This window comes from Hyla sarda, chromosome 5 (assembly GCF_029499605.1).
Source record: "Hyla sarda isolate aHylSar1 chromosome 5, aHylSar1.hap1, whole genome shotgun sequence".
Classification (NCBI taxonomy): domain Eukaryota; kingdom Metazoa; phylum Chordata; class Amphibia; order Anura; family Hylidae; genus Hyla; species Hyla sarda.
In genome coordinates this window covers 200,405,346-200,422,226 of record NC_079193.1, presented here as the reverse complement: position 1 = coordinate 200,422,226, position 16,881 = coordinate 200,405,346, and positions in this window count along the sequence as shown.

The window sequence follows — 16,881 nt, the reverse complement described above, 5'->3', positions numbered from 1 at the left end:
ACTGGTTATATTCCGCAAAGCGTGCGGCCATGCGGGAGCAGTATGTATCGCTCGACTCCTTGGGCCCTCTCTCGGCCCACATCTCCACTCTTTTCCTCCTCGCCTTGCTTCCTCCAGATCTCTGGTTGGCACCCGTCGCCGTGGAAGCAGAGCCTGCATTGCTGCAGACTCTGCCAGATTTTCTTCCTCCGGCCGGAACAATGGCTGTTGCAGTTTTCTCTTCACCCCCCGCCAGCCTGGAAGAACGGGGAGTGGAGGCTCAAGATTTCCGGGGCTCCATGCAGGGGAGGCTCTCCCCAGGAGTCTGCCACCCTCCTGGGAAAAGAAGCTAGAACACCTGCCTCTGTAGTCCTCTTGGAAGTCCTGGAGAGCTCAAACAGGGACACACCCGCACGCTTCTCACACTGAACAGCTGTGTTTCACAGGATGTGCTCTCTGCTGACACCTCTGTCCATGTAAGGAGAGGTTTGCTATGGATATTTTCTCCTCTGGATAGTGACTTTTACAACTTTTAGAGTTTTTTTTTTATGTACAATTTATTCTGTTGGTCAATATGATTAAAATGATATCCATGTTTGCATGCTTTACTATACTGTACTGCTTAAAAAAAATCTTAAATATTTTTCTGTATTCACTGCTGTATGAGAGATCATTTTCTGTGCGACGATTTGTAGCTTTTATTGGTACCACTTTTGTGTATATGTGACTTCTTGATCACTTTTCATTTCATTTTTCTGGGATGTGATGTGGCCAAAAAGCAACAATTTCAGATGTTTTTTTTTTTATTATTATTAACATTTACTCCGTTCACCATACAGGATCATAAACATTATATTTGATACTGTGGACATTTATGCATGGACAGATACCAAACATGTTTATTAATTACATTTATAAATTATTTTTATGCTTTTTTTGGAGTAAAATGGGGAAAAGGGGTTTTCATGGGCAGCCCTAAGCTTGCCCTCACCTTCTGTCCCTGCCTACTTGCTTACCCATACTGAACAACAGGTCCACAACCACGAAGATGATCCCTTCCTATGATACATGCAGGGATAGTTAAAGTCAAAACAATTAAATACAATGCTGTAGGTTAAACAGACAGAGAAGTTAAGGGGGTTGGCACTACCAACTCCAACACGGACATAAGCAAGTGAGAGATCGCAACAGGTGTACTCGGCTTGCGAACAGTCTACCAATAGTGGTGCTCAATCCTGTAGCAACAAGCAAGGCAGTAAAGATGCACTTTGAAGGATGAAAAGTATGGCACTTCGCTGAGCGGGTACAATGCAATTTAATTTACTTACGAACATCAACAGGCATATGGATACAGAGAGGGAGCAGACAAATGGAACAACGTCTGTTTCACGGTAAAACGCCGCTTCTAGTAGGAACCAGTAGAAGCTGTGTTTTACCGCGAAATGGACGTTGTTCCATTCATCCTTCAAAGTACAGCAATACTGTAGGTGTCGGAAAAACACTCACACACTGAAAACATAGTCAAACAAACTGAGTCAAAGCCAGGAGATTAGCAAAGTACCAATACACAAAGCAGGAGAGAGGTCACAAAGCAGATCAATAACCAAAAATTCAGGGAACAATAATGCTGGTTACTGGAAAACTAACTTATTTTACTGGCAACCAGGAACAGAATAAGTGAGGCTTAAATGTTTAGCGCACAGGTGTAGCTCAGTAGTGTTGAGCGGCATAGGCCATATTCGAATTCGCGAATATTCGCGAATATATGGACGAATATTCGTCATATATTCGCGAATATTCGCATAGTCGTTATATTCTTGTTTTATTTTCGCATATGCGAATATTCGCGTATGCGACAATTCGCATATGTGAATATTTGCGTATACAAAATTAACAAACGCGGACATTCGCATATGCGAATTTTCGCATATGCGAATTTTCGCGCGCCAGTCTCACACAGTAGTATTACAGCCTTCTTTACACCACACAAGCTGGAAGCAGAGAGGGATGATCACTGTGATGTGTACTGTGAAGAAAAAAAAAAACAAAAACAAAAAAAAACGAATATTCGTAATTACGAATATATAGCGCTATATTCGCGAAATTCGCGAATTCGCGAATATGCGATATTCGCGAATAATATTCGAATTGCGAATATTCGCGAGCAACACTATAGCTCAGCCTGATTGCTGCCAAAGCCAAAGGGCCTAGCCAAGCAACCAGGCCAAACAACATCTCCGGGAGGGTAAGTCAAGTTGGCACCTCCTCCTTGACACTTAGCTGAGAAAAAAAAGCCAAATTTATGGATTTGGCAACCACATCAGTTCTATGTTTGGTTTTCTAACAATTTTTATAACAGATATGCAATTGTGTTTGCAGCATTTAGCTAATCAATTGTGCCTGAAGCTGACAGACTCCTTTTAAAGTGATATGCTGATGCTGGTATAGTTTCTTGTTGTGTTGCCATATTAAAGCTCAGTGACTGACAGGCTGTTCTACCAATCATTGCTTTCAACAAGTGTTGATTGGAAAAGTCTAATTGTTTGTAGCATGCATGAGTACTTGTCTTCTTAAAATGAGGGCTTGTTCACATGAGAAAAGTGTATGCTTATCTGTTATGGAATACGCACCAATTACAAAATGGGCAGGATTTTGGAAAACTAATTTTACCACCTCTGCCACTGAGTGGTTGAGCAGGCCTGTCAAATCATGTCCCCGAACCCAAAAGCTCTGCACTGCGGGGACAGAAGCTCCATAAGGTGCCATGGTAGTGAGGAAGGATACATTTTTTTTTTTTTTTTTTTTTTATTATTCCCAATTCATTCCTCTCTCTGTATCATCACCACTGCTCTTCCCTCTCTATAACTGTGAATCCATATTATATGCACTCATCAGTTAGTTGTTTATATCTGTACAGGAGGTATATGTCTTACCTGTAAAGTAAGGTTCCATGGGTCCTGCTAGTCTGCAGAAGTGTTATTTTAATATTTTTGGATTGACACTATTTTCTGACTAGTTTATGATCAATGTCATAACTCATAACTGTACTTCCATATATATATATATATGACCCGGGACCATGCTTTTAAGATTCTGTTATGTCGTGCAATAAATTCTGGAACCAGCCAGCTATTTATATTAGTGTTGCAGAGGATGATACCCCATCAATCTGCACTCAATTCCTCAGAGTGTAAATATAGAATTTTATAAATGTTTGCAAATGTATTAAAAAGAAAATATTACATGGGCATAAGTATTCAGATCCTTTGCTTTGCCACTTAAAATATTTGTTATTGGGCCCTCCCATTATTGATCCTGGAGATTTTTTTATACCTTTATTTGAGTCACCTGTGGTAAATTCAGCTGATTGGACAACATTTGAAAAGACACAGCCCCGTCTATATAAGGTCTCACATCTGACAATGCAAAAAAAAAAAAAAAATGTTTATGATGCACTGAAAGTTCCCAACAGCACAGGTGCTTCCATAATCCTTAATCAGAAGAAGTTTGGAACAACCAGGACTATTCCTAGAGCTGGTGGCCCCACCAAACTAATTGGGGAAAGGGGCCTTGGTAAGAGAGGTGACAAGAATATAACCATTCTGGCCACTTTGAGCCCAAACAATCTTTTGTGTAGAGGTGAGACACTTTCAGAGAGTGATAATGACCCTAAGCACATACCCAAGACAACACAATCGTGGCTTAGGGTCCACTCTGTGAATGTCCTTGAGTGCCTCAACCAGAGCCATAACTAGAACCCAATCAAACCTTTATGGAAAGACCTCTAGTGATGGTCCACATTTAACCTGATGGAGCTTGAGCAGATTTTCAGAGAAGAATAGCAGAATATCTACAAATTCAGGTGTGTTAGCCTTCTGACATCATACCCAAGAAGACTGGATGCTGTAATTGCTGCCAAAGGTGCTCCAACTAAGCACTTAGTAAAGGGTCTGAATACTTAATGCATATTAATGTAATATTTTCCTTTTCAATACAAAGCATTGTACCATTCTGTTATAATATGGAGTATTCAGCACAAAATGATTTTATTTTTATATAAGCACTGTCAGGATCCAGACTGGTATGCAGCGAGGACACTGGAGGTGGATCCTCTGTGTCAGTGGGGTGATGGCGTGGGCAGTACCAGGGGAACGGAATCTAAGGGGTTACTGGTTTTCACCAGAGCCCGCCGCAAAGCGGGATGGACTTGCAGCGGCAGGTAACCCCCAGGTCGTTTCACCCGATAGCGACTCAACCCCAACTGACAGCTGAGACAGGCGCGGTACACAGGGACAAGGCAAGGTCAGAAGTAGCAGAAGGTCAGGGCAGGCAGCAAGAGTCATAGTCAGGGGCAACAGCAGAAGGTCTGGGTACACAGGCTTGGGAACACACTAAAAGCTTTCTCAGGGCACTAAGGCAACAAGATCCGGCAAGGACAGGAAGGGGAAGTGGGTTTTTATTCACATGGAGCAGATGGGAGCTAATTAGGATGATTGGGCCAGGCACCAATTAGCAGTGCGCTGTTCCTTTAAATCTGAGAGCCCCGGCGCGCGCGTGCCCTAGAGAGTGGGGCCGCGCGCACCGGGACCCAGCAGGAGAACGGGACAGGTGAGTGGGACGGGGTGCGATCCGCGAGCGGGCACGTCCCGCTAGGCGGATCGCATCCCCGCCGGGCACAACAGAGCAACGTCTCCGGTCAGCGCTGCTGACCGGAGCGCTGCAGGGCAGAAGACGCCTGTCACGATTCGGCTTCCAGGTAGTGGATCCTCTGTGCCAGAGAGGGATTGGCGTGGACCGTGCTAGTGGACCGGTTCTAAGCCACTACTGGTTTTCACCAGAGCCCGCCGCAAAGCGGGATGGTCTTGCTGCGGCGGTAGTGACCAGGTCGTATCCACTAGCAACGGCTCACCTCTCTGGCTGCTGAAGATAGGCGCGGTACAAGGGAGTAGGCAGAAGCAAGGTCAGACGTAGCAGAAGGTCGTGGGCAGGCGGCAAGGTTCGTAGTCAGGATGGGTAGCAGAAGTTCAGGTACACAGGCTTTGGACACACTAAACGCTTTCACTGGCACAAGGCAACAAGATCCGGCAAGGGAGTGCAAGGGAGGAGACTAGATAAAGGCAGGGAGCAGGTGGGAGCCAATTAAGCTAATTGGGCCAGGCACCAATCATTGGTGCACTGGCCCTTTAAGTCTCAGAGAGCTGGCGCGCGCGCGCCCTAGAGAGCGGAGCCGCGCGCGCCAGCACATGACAGCAGGGGACCGGGACGGGTAAGTGACCTGGGATGCGATTCGCGAGCGGGCGCGTCCCGCTGTGCGAATCGCATCCCCAACGGCCAACACAGTGCAGCGCTCCCGGTCAGCAGGACTGACCGGGGCGCTGCAGGGAGAAAGACGCCGTGAGCGCTCCGGGGAGGAGCGGGGACCCGGAGCGCTAGGCGTAACAACGCCGTGAGCGCTCCGGAGGAGGAGCCGGAGCGCTCGGCGTAACAGTACCCCCCCCCTTAGGTCTCCCCCTCTTTTTGGAGCCCAGGAACCTATGGATGAGCTCCTTGTCGAGGATATTGTCCTCAAGCTCCCAAGACCTCTCTTCGGGGCCACAATTCTCCCAGAATTTCTTTTTTACCTCTGACAACCTTGGAGGCGAGGATTTCTTTTACCGTGAAGACATCAGAGGAGCCAGAGACAGGAGCAGGAATGGTGACCTTGGGGGAAATGCGGTTAAGAACGAGAGGTTTGAGAAGGGAAGCATGAAAGGAGTTAGGAATACGAAGGGAAGGAGGAAGATGAAGCTTGTAGGAGACAGAATTGATTTGACTTTTGACTTTAAATGGTCCAAGGTAACGTGGACCCAGCTTGTAGCTAGGAACACGAAACCGGATATATTTGGCAGAGAGCCACACTTTGTCCCCAGGAGCGAAGACAGGAGGAGTTCTTCTCTTCTTATCTGCATGTCTCTTCATACGAGACAAGGCCAGTAGGAGCGACTTTTGAGTCTTCTTCCAGATAACAGAGAAGTCCGGGGTTACTTCATCTACGGCAGGAACTCCAGAAGAAGTGGGAATAGGGAGGGGGGCAGAGGGTGATGGCCGTACACCACAAAGAATGGGGATTTGGCAGAGGATTCTGAATTTTTGAAATTATACGAGAATTCAGCCCAGGGCAGAAGGTCGACCCAATCATGATGGCGGGATGGGACACAATGTCGCAAGTAGTCACCAAGAATCTGGTTAACTCTCTCTACTTGTCCATTGGATTGGGGGTGATAGGAGGACGAGAAATTTAATTTGATCTTTAATTGGTTACAGAGAGCTCTCCAAAATTTCGACACAAATTGAACGCCTCTATCCGAGACGATATGCGTTGCAAGCCCGTGAAGGCGAAAAATGTGCAGAAAAAATTGCTTCACCAACTGTGGCGCAGAAGGAAGGCCTGGAAGCGGAATGAAGTGAGCCATTTTGGAAAAACGATCAACAACCACCCAGATGACGGTATTGCCATGGGATACGGGAAGATCAGTAATGAAATCCATGGCAATTTGGGACCATGGTTGCTCAGGGACGGGCAAAGGAAGGAGGAGTCCAGCAGGCTTCTGGCGAGGGGTTTTATCCCGGGCACAAATAGTACAGGCCCGAACAAAATCAGTAACGTCACCCTCTAGTGTAGGCCACCAATACAGACGGGAAATGAGCTGAATGGACTTTTTAATGCCAGCATGACCAGCCAGGTGAGAGGAATGCCCCCATTTGAGGATCTTGAGGCGAAGGTGTGGAAGAACAAAAGTCTTTTCAGGGGGGGTTGGTCCCAGTGAAGCTGGAGCAGAGGAAACCAGGCACTCAGGCGGTGCAATATGCTGCAGAGGAGTTTCAGATTCGGGGGCATCAGAGGAACGAGAAGGGGCGTCAGCTCTGACATTCTTGTCAGCGGGTCTTAAGTGTATCTCAAAGTTAAAGCGGGCAAAAAACAACGACCATCTAGCCTGGCGAGGATTCAGACACTGAGCAGACTGGAGGTACGAGAGATTATTGTGGTCAGTGTAAATGACAATGGGGTGTTTGGAACTCTCCAATAGATGCCTCCACTCCTTGAGTGCTACCTTGATGGCCAGAAGTTCACGATCTCCAAGGGAGTAATTCTTTTCTGCCGGAGAGAAAGTTTTTGAGAAAAAACCACAAGTAATGTTACGTCCGGTAGCGAAGTATGGCTCCGGCTCCAACTGAGGAAGCGTCAACTTCCAGGAAGAATGGCTTCAACGGATCAGGTCTGGACAGAACTGGTGCAGAGGTGAAGGCAGTTTTGAGACGATTGAAGGCCTCATCTGTTTGAGGAGGCCACGACTTAGGATTAGCATTCTTCCTGGTGAGGGCCACAATAGGGGCCACTATGGTGGAGAAGTGGGGAATAAACTGTCGGTAATAGTTGGCAAATCCCAGGAAGCGTTGGATAGCGCGGAGTCTAGAAGGGCGTGGTCAATCCAAAACCGCTGACAGTATATCTGGATCCATTTGAAGCCCTTGGCTAGAGACTAGGTAACCTAGGAAAGGAAGACTGTTGCATTCAAAGAGACATTTTTCAAATTTAGCGTACAGGTGGTTTTCACAAAGTCTTTGGAGCACTTGACGGACATGACGACGGTGTTCCTCTAAGTTAGAGGAAAAAATCAAGATGTCGTCCAAGTAAACTACAACACAGGTATACAATAAGTCCCGAAAGATCTCATTAACGAAGTCCTGGAAGACTGCAGGGGCGTTGCAGAGCCCAAAGGGCATAACTAGATATTCAAAATGTCCATCTCTGGTATTGAAAGCGGTCTTACACTCATCACCTTTCCGGATGCGAATAAGATTATACGCTCCCCTTAAGTCCAATTTGGTGAAGATACTTGCTCTGCGAAGACGGTCAAAGAGTTCAGAGATCAAAGGCAGGGGATAGCGGTTTTTGATGGTAATTTTATTTAAACCGCGGTAGTCAATACACGGTCGTAAGGATCCATCCTTTTTAGAAACAAAGAAGAACCCCGCTCCAGCAGGGGATGAGGACTTCAGAATAAAACCTCTCTTTAGGTTCTCCTGGATATACTCAGACATGGCTTGAGTCTCTGGGGCTGACAGAGGATAAATCCTGCCACGGGGCGGAGTGGTACCAGGAAGGAGGTCAATGGGACAATCATAAGGTCTATGAGGAGGTAAGATCTCTGCTTGCTTTTTGCAGAAAACATCTGAAAAGTCCTGGTAAGCCTTGGGAAGGCCCAGTAAATGTGGAGCCTTAGGGGTTTGACAAGTGGGAGCAGATGTGAGGCATCGTTTGTGACAAGAAGGACCCCAACTCTTGATCTCGACGGTGGTCCAGTCGAGGGTAGGAGCATGACGTTGGAGCCATGGCGGGCCGAGCAGAACTTCAGAGGTGCAGTTAGGCAGAACGAAAAATTCAATTTTTTCATGGTGAAGTCCAATGCACATGGGCAGGGGTTCAGTGCGGTAGCGCACAGTGCAGTCCAATTTTTCTCCGTTAACAGAAGAGATAAAGAGCGGTTTGACGAGACGGGTTACTGGGATACTAAACCTATTAACGAAAGAGGCCAAAATAAAGTTTCCTGCAGAACATGAGTCCAAGAAGGCCACTGCTGAGAAGGAGGAGTTGGCGGAAGGAGAAATCCACACAGGTACAGTCAGACGTGGAGAGGCAGAATTCACACCAAGAGTCGTTTCACCCTTGTGAAGTAGGTGCGTGCGTTTCTCCTGACACGGAGGGCGGATAGGACAGTCTTTTAGGAAGTGTTTGGTACTTGCACAGTACAGGCACAAATTCTCATTACGGCGGCAAGTCCTCTCTTGTAGGGTCAGGCGAGACCGATCCACTTGCATAGCCTCCTCGGCAGAAGGCACAGGAACGGATTGCAAAGGACGTTGGAAGAGAGGAGCCAGGGAGAGAAACCTCCCGGTGCGAACAAGATCCTTTTCCTGTCGAAGTTCCTGTCGTCTTTCCGAGAAACGCATGTCGATGCGGGTGGCCAAATGGATTAGTTCAGACAGATTTGCAGGAATTTCTCGTGCGGCCAGGACATCTTTGACTGGATAAGCCTTTCTTGAAGGTCACGCAGAGGGCCTCATTGTTACAGGATAGCTCAGAGACGAGGGTACAGAACTGGATGGCGTATTCGCCCACAGAAGAAGTCCCTTCGACGAGGTTCAGCAAAGCAGTCTCGGCTAAGAAGGCCCGGGCTGGCTCCTCAAAAACACTACGTACTTCTGAGAAGAAGGACTGGATAGTAGTGGTGGCAGGATCGTTGCGGTCCCAGAGCGGTGTGGCCCATGACAAGGCCTTTCCAAACAGGAGGCTGACCACGAAAGCCACCTTAGACCGTTCAATAGGGAATTGGTCCGACATCATCTCCAGGTGTAGGGAACACTGGGACAGGAATCCACGGTACTGTTTTGAGTCCCCATCAAACTTGTCCGGTAGAGACAGGCGGAAGCTGGGAGCAGTCACTCGCTGCGGAGGAGATGCAGGAGCTGGCGGAGGAGATGATTGCTGTAATTGCGGCAGAAGCTGTTGCAGCATAACGGTCAGTTGAGTCATCTGCTGTCCTTGTTGGGCGATCTGTTGTGATTGCTGGGCGACCACCGTGGTTAGGTCAGCGACACTAGGCAGCGGGACCTCAGCGGGATCCATGGCCGGATCTACTGTCAGGATCCGGACTGGTATGCAGCGAGGACACTGGAGGTGGATCCTCTGTGTCAGTGGGGTGATGGCGCGGGGTTACTGGTTTACTGGTTACTAAGGGGTTACTGGTATTCACCAGAGCCCGCCGCAAAGCGGGATGGACTTGCAGCGGCAGGTAACCCCCAGGTCGTTCCACCCGATAGCGACTCAACCCCAACTGACAGCTGAGACAGGCGCGGTACACAGGGACAAGGCAAGAGCAAGGTCGGACGTAGCAGAAGGTCAGGGCAGGCAGCAAGAGTCGTAGTCAGGGGCAATAGCAGAAGGTCTGGGTACACAGGCTTGGGAACACACTAAACGCTTTCTCAGGGCACTAAGGCAACAAGATCCGGCAAGGACAGGAAGGGGAAGTGGGTTTTTATTCACATGGAGCAGGTGGGAGCTAATTAGGATGATTGGGCCAGGCACCAATTAGTGGTTTGCTGGCCCTTTAAATCTGAGATCCCCGACACGCGCGCGCCCTAGAGAGCGCGGCCGCGCGCACCGGGACCCAGCAGGAGAACGGGACAGGTGAGTGGGACGGGGTGCGATCCGCGAGCGGGTACGTCCCGCTAGGCGGATCGCATCCCCGCCGGGCACAACAGAGCAGCGTCTCCGGTCAGCGCTGCCGACCGGAGCGCTGCAGGGCAGAAGACGCCGCAAGCGCTCCGGAGGAGGAGCCGGAGCGCTCGGCGTAACAAGCACAAGGCCACAACAGAACAAAAGGTGAAAAAGTGAGAGTCCAAAAAAATTTCAAATGCATTGTGTTTACTTGTAAGCATTTATTTTGAAATTACCAATGTCAGATCACTTTAGTTTAAAAGAAGCTAAATAATATACGCTATTTATGATAAACTGTATAGTGTGTATATCCGTTTACATTCCTTCAATATCACCTTGACTTTTACAGCAAAAATACATTTTTTTAAGTACACCTGATTTTCCCATTAGTAGTCAAACATAACATATTTAATTTCATTAAAAAAAAAATACAATTGCCTTTTCAACGTTGCTACATGTTCACAACAATTAAAAGAAAATGTATAGGAAATGCAGCAAATTCTCTTTTCTTTGATATGGTAGATTTAATATCACCTTTCTCTTAACATAGTTTTATATTCTCATCTGACAATCAATATAAAATGTCTAGGCTAGATAGCCTGTTTTAATATTTTATCAATTTAATATTTTCCTGCAACCCTTTGAGCTGATTTAATTCAAAATAAAATTGTCTTTGGAAAAAAGATGTTTGATTTTTCTCTACAATTTTTGAAGTTTGTTCCACTCATCTCCTATAACTGTTGACTTATTTATATCACTAAATTTAATAGAAAGAAATCAGAAAATATCTCTGCTTGTTTTAATGCATTTTACAGCACCAGGTATTTCTAATATTTATTGGGTTAACTGGATTTTTTTTTGCAGTATTCAAAAATACATGTCAATGGTATTTACATTGACCCTTGTTTTTGTTATTGTTAATTTGAAACACAGAAAGTAAGATGTTTATTAGTATTACTTTTAATTTAAAATTTACACATTATGGCCCAGATTTATCAAAGAATCTCTATGGTAGAGCTATTTTCCCATGTTTATTTGGGTGGTGGGTTTCACTATCGTGCATCTTATTAGGTGCAGCAGGATGATGAATTTTGTGCAGCTCTGCTGGGGTGGGAAAAGCTCTACCACATACACTTTTTCTAGACGCTTGTGAGGGAGGGAACTAGACACTTTCCCGGGTCCTGAATATGGCAGGTTAGGTGTTTTTACTTACTTTCACAGAGCTGCTGGGACATTTTTACTTGCATTTTAGACACTACAATCAAATTTGATTGCGGTGTCTAAGGGGTTAAAGCCGGGCATCACCGTGATCGGTGATGTCTGGCATTAGAGACAACCCAGCTATGACCTTCACTCAACTCCTGAGCATGTGTCATAGAAGGGGAGTGGGACGCTGTTGTCCACTAGAGGTTAAAGGTGGAATTGCGGAAGGTAGCAGTGATTCTCATGCCTACTGGTTGGGGGTGTAGCTTTGCGCCTAAAAAAGGACCTTTACGCACAAAATAGCAACTTTTGACAAAAGTCGCAAATAATAAATACATAACCACTGCATGGTCAAAAAGAAAAAGTTCTACGGGTAGGCAAAAAGAGTAAAACTGTCTATATCAAATATCTCATAAAAGTCGCTAAATATGCTGCTTGCGCCTGAACTGCGCCAAAACATAGACAAAAAAATGCTCTAAAAGCAATGATAAATCCCCCCTATGACTCAGATTTACCATTTATCTGTGTGAGAGAAAACCTGGAGTGATTTTCCCATAGCAACCAATTACAGCTCAGCTTTCATTTTAACTGAGCTCATTAACCCCTTAAGTAAGTAGGGTTTTTTCATTTTTGCACTTTCACTTTTTCCTCCTCGCCTTCTTACAGCCATGACACTTTTAATTTTCCACCTGCCGACCCATACGAGGGCTTGTTTTTTGTGCCATTATTTGTACTTTGTAATTATTTCAATAATTACTTTAAGGGTACATTCCCACACGGCGTATTTGCTGCGTATTTGCTGCTGCGTATTTTATTTTCTCTGTTGAAGTCAATGGGTAGGAAAATACGCAGCACCAAATACGCAGCAAATACGCAGCAAAATACGCCGTGTGGGAACGTACCCTTACCACAAAATCTAGAGTGAAGCAAATAAAAAGATTTTAAAAAAAAAAGAGTAAAAAAAAAATCGCTTCCTTTCCTATGCAGTGCACTTTTTGGTAAAAATTACACTATGGGGGACATTTATCATTGTTGTTTTAATAAGCAAGGTTTTTTTTATTTTTATTTTTTTTGCTTTGGTTTTTCTTATGTGTGACATATTTATCATACTATCACAGGGGGTTGAATTTTTTTTGTCTCACATAGGCAGAAAAACAATAAATCAATCTGGAATGCCATTTTTAACACACATAAGCAAAAGGAAAATGTAGATGCGTTTATTAAAATGTTTTACCACTTTTTCCCCCTAAATGTACTAACCTATTTTTTTTTGTGTGTTATTTTTCTCTTCTCATTTCAGATCCGTGTATACAGAGGGCTACTTCTGATTCGATGGACTATGATGACGAGTGGGTTTTATGGTTCAATGCAAACAAATAGAAAGTGTGTACGCACTCACTGCAAGAAACGTGTCGAGATGCTGCAAGGACCAGGTCATGGGTAACGGGATCCTAGGATGAATGAATGATGATAGCGCTCAGAGGCAACACTGGCAGTTTTCCACATGAGTGCGTGCTTCTTCCATTTTTGTCTTTGTTTAATATTAACCCTTTCAGGACCAGGCCATTTTTTTTTTTTTTTTAGGTTTAGTTTTTTCCTCCTCTCCTTCTAATAGACAAAACTCCTTTTCCATCTAAAGACCAGTATGGTGGCTTGTTTTTTGTGTCACCAATTGTACTTTGTAATGACATCACTCATTTTACCTCCAAATGTACAGTGAAACAAACAAAAAATTATTTGTAGGGCAAAATAAAAAAATAAAAAAAAAAATCACACCATTATGCTACTTTTGGGGGACCTCCATTTCTACCCTGTGAACCTTTCGGTACAAATTACACATTTTCTTTATTCTGTTGGTCCATACGATTAAGATGATACCCAATTAACCCCTTAAGGACCGGGCGTTTTTCGGTTTTTGCTCTTTCGTTTTTTCCTCCTTACCTTTAAAAAATTATAACTCTTAAAATTTTGCACCTAAAAATCAGTATTATGGCTTATTTTTTGCAGCACTAATTATACTTTGTAATTATTTCAGTCATTTTACCCAAATATCTACGGAGAAATGGGAAAAAAAATCATTGTGTGACAAAATTGAAAAAATACAGCTATTTTGTAACTTTTGGGGGCTTCCGTTTCTACGTAGTACATTTTTTCGGTAAAAATAACACCTTATTTTTATTCTCTAGGTCCATACGGTTAAAATGAAGCCCTACTTGTATAGGTTTGATTTTGTATTGCTTCAGAAAAAAATCATAACTACATGCAGGAAAATGTATACGTTTAAAATTGTCATCTTCTGACCCCTCTAACTTTTTTATTTTTCAGTGTTCAGGGCGCTATGAGGGTTAATTTTTTGCGCCGTGATCTGAAGTTTTTGTCGGTACCATTTGCATTGATCTGACTTTTTGATCGCTTTTTATTCATCTTTTCATGATGTAAAAAGTGACCAAAAATACGCTATTTTGGACTTTGGAATTTTTTTGCGCGTACGCCATTGACCGTGCGGTTTAATTAGCGGTATTTTTTTTCAAATAGGACATTTCCGCACGCGGCAATACCACATATGTTTATTTTTGTTTTTATTTACACTGTTTTTTTTTTTTTTTATTGGAAATGCCGGGTGATTCAAACTTTTATTAGGGGAAGGGATAATTCAAAGGGTTAATGATTTTTTTCACTTTTCTTTTGCAATATTATAGCCCCCATAGGGGGCTATAACATTGCATTTACTGATCTTTAACTATGTTTAATGCATCTCCATAGGGAGGCATTGATCAGGGTTTTCGGTGATTGATTGCTCAAGCCTGGATCTCAGGCTTGAAGCATTCAATCGGCGATCGGACTGCAAGAAGGAAGGTAAGAGACCTTCCTCCTGTAGTACAGCTGTTCGGGATGCCGCGATTTCACCGCGGCGATCCCGAACAGCTCCCTGAGCTAGCCGGGCACTTTTACATTTACTTTAGCCGCGTGGCTCAGCTTTGAGCGCACGGCTAAAGAGTTAATAGCATGTGGCACCGCAATCAGTGCCGCCCGCTATTAGAGGCGGGTCCCGGCTTCACTATTACGCCGGGCCGCCGTGATATGATGCGGGGTCACCGTGGGACCCCGCGTTATATCACGGGAGCGGGACCAAGAACGTACAGATACATCCTTGGTCCTTAAGGGGTTAATATACAGGGTGGTCCATTTATATGGATACACCTTAATAAAATGGGATTGGTTGGTGATATTAACTTCCTGTTTGTGGCACATTAGTATATGTGAGGGGGGAAATTTTTCAAGATGGGTGGTGACCATGGCAGCCATTTTGAAGATGGCCATTTTGAATCCAACTTTTGTTTTTTCAATAGGAAGAGGGTCATGTGACACATCAAGCTTATTGGGAATTTCACAAGAAAAACAATGATTCGCTTGGTTTTATCATAACTTTATTCTTTCATGAGTTATTTACAAGTTTCTGACCACTTATAAAATGTGTTCAATGTGCTGCTCATTGTGTTGAATTGTTAATGCAACCCTCTTCTCCCACTCTTCACTAGTGTTGCTCGCGAATATTCGCAAGACAAATTTTATTCGCGAATATCGCATATTCGCGAATTCGCGAATAATCGCGAATATAGCGCTATATATTCATAATTACGAATATTCTTTTTTTTTTTCACAGTACACATCACAGTGATCACCCCTCTCTGCTTCCAGCTTGTGTGGTGTAAAGAAGGCTCTAATACTACTGTATGAGACTGGTGTGCGAATTTTCGCATATGCGGAAATTTGCATATGCTAATTTTCGCATATGCGAATTTTGGCTTATTTTAATTGTTCGCATATGCGAAAATAAAATGAGAATATTATGAATATGCGAATATTCGCGAATATGTGACGAATATTCCTCCATATATTCACGAATATTCGCGAATTCGAATATGGCCTATGCCGCTCAACACTACTCTTCACACACTGATAGCAACACCGCAGTAGAAATGCTAGCACAGGCTTCCAGTATCCGTAGTTTCAGGTGCTGCACATCTCGTATCTTCACAGCATAGACAATTGCCTTCAGATCACCCCAAAGATAAAAGTCTAATGGGGTCAGATCGGGAGACCTTGGGGGCCATTCAACTGGATATGCAAAATAGCTACATGATGATGTGTTTCTCTCTTTATGCACTGAAGCTGCCACGTTCCCTGAGTTTTTCCAGCAAGATGGTGCACCACCACATTATGGGTGTCAGGTCCGAGCATTCCTAGATGAACAGTTTCCTGGAAAGTGGATTGGTCGTCGTGGGCCAGTTGAATGGCCCCCAAGGTCTCCCGATCTGACCCCCTTAGACTTTTATCTTTGGGGTCATCTGAAGGCAATTGTCTATGCTGCGAGATGTGCAGCACCTGAAATTACGGATACTGGAAGCCTGTGCTAGCATTTCTCCTGCGGTATTTCTTTCAGTGTGTGAAGAGGGGTGATTTAAACTTTTATTAGGGAAGATATTAATGCATATTTATTATTATTTATTTATTTTTTTACCCTTTTTTAAGTTCCCATAGGGGACTATAACATGCAATCTTTAGATTGCATACACTGATCAATGCTTCTCCATTTCTTTAGCCATAACTGCAAGGGCGAGCAGAGATAAGATGGCCGGGAGGAAGGTAAGAGACCTCCTGCCGTCCTCTGAGCTGATCAGGATGCCGAGGTGACTGAGCTAGCCAGGAACGGAATTTACCACTTTTAGACTTCGCAATCAACTTTGATCGTGGCTTCTAAAGGGTTAATGCCGGACATCAGCCCGATCAGCGATGTCCGGCATTAGCCATGGGTCCTAGTTGCTGATAGCGTGCTCATCTTATGAGGGGCGCTCAGCATATGTCCATTTGTGGGAAGGGGTTCATTTAATGGTTAATGAGGGCTTGTGGGAGAGTGTTTTTTGGAATACAAGTTTATTGAACATGTTGTTTTTTTTAAAAATTTGCTTTACAGGCTTAGGAAGCCGTCTTTTACAGACAAATTCCATTACTAAGCCAGGGCTTAGTGTTTGCCCCAAAAACAGCTAGCACTAAACCCCAATTTTATTTTCATTCTCAGCCGGATACCAACCAAGCGGAAACAGCCTGATGTTACCAGGGTGGGTGAGGACCATTGTTGCTAGCTCTCCCCAGCCTAAATAATGACAGCCTGTTATCGCCCCGGCACGCCATTTTTGGTATCAGCTCTTCCTGGCACCCCTGTGGTGGTGGGTACCGGGTAATAGTTGTGGGTAAGCGCTAGCTGTTTTGGGGGCTAACGGTAATCCCCAAGCTTGCACTACTAAGCATGTAAAGTAAATTAAAAAAAAAATAACTTTTATTCCAAGAAACACTCCCCCACAAGCCCTCCTCATTTTATTTTAGTTAATTAAAAATGTAGGTCAATGACTTAGTCCACCAAATCTGAAGCAGTCCAAAGG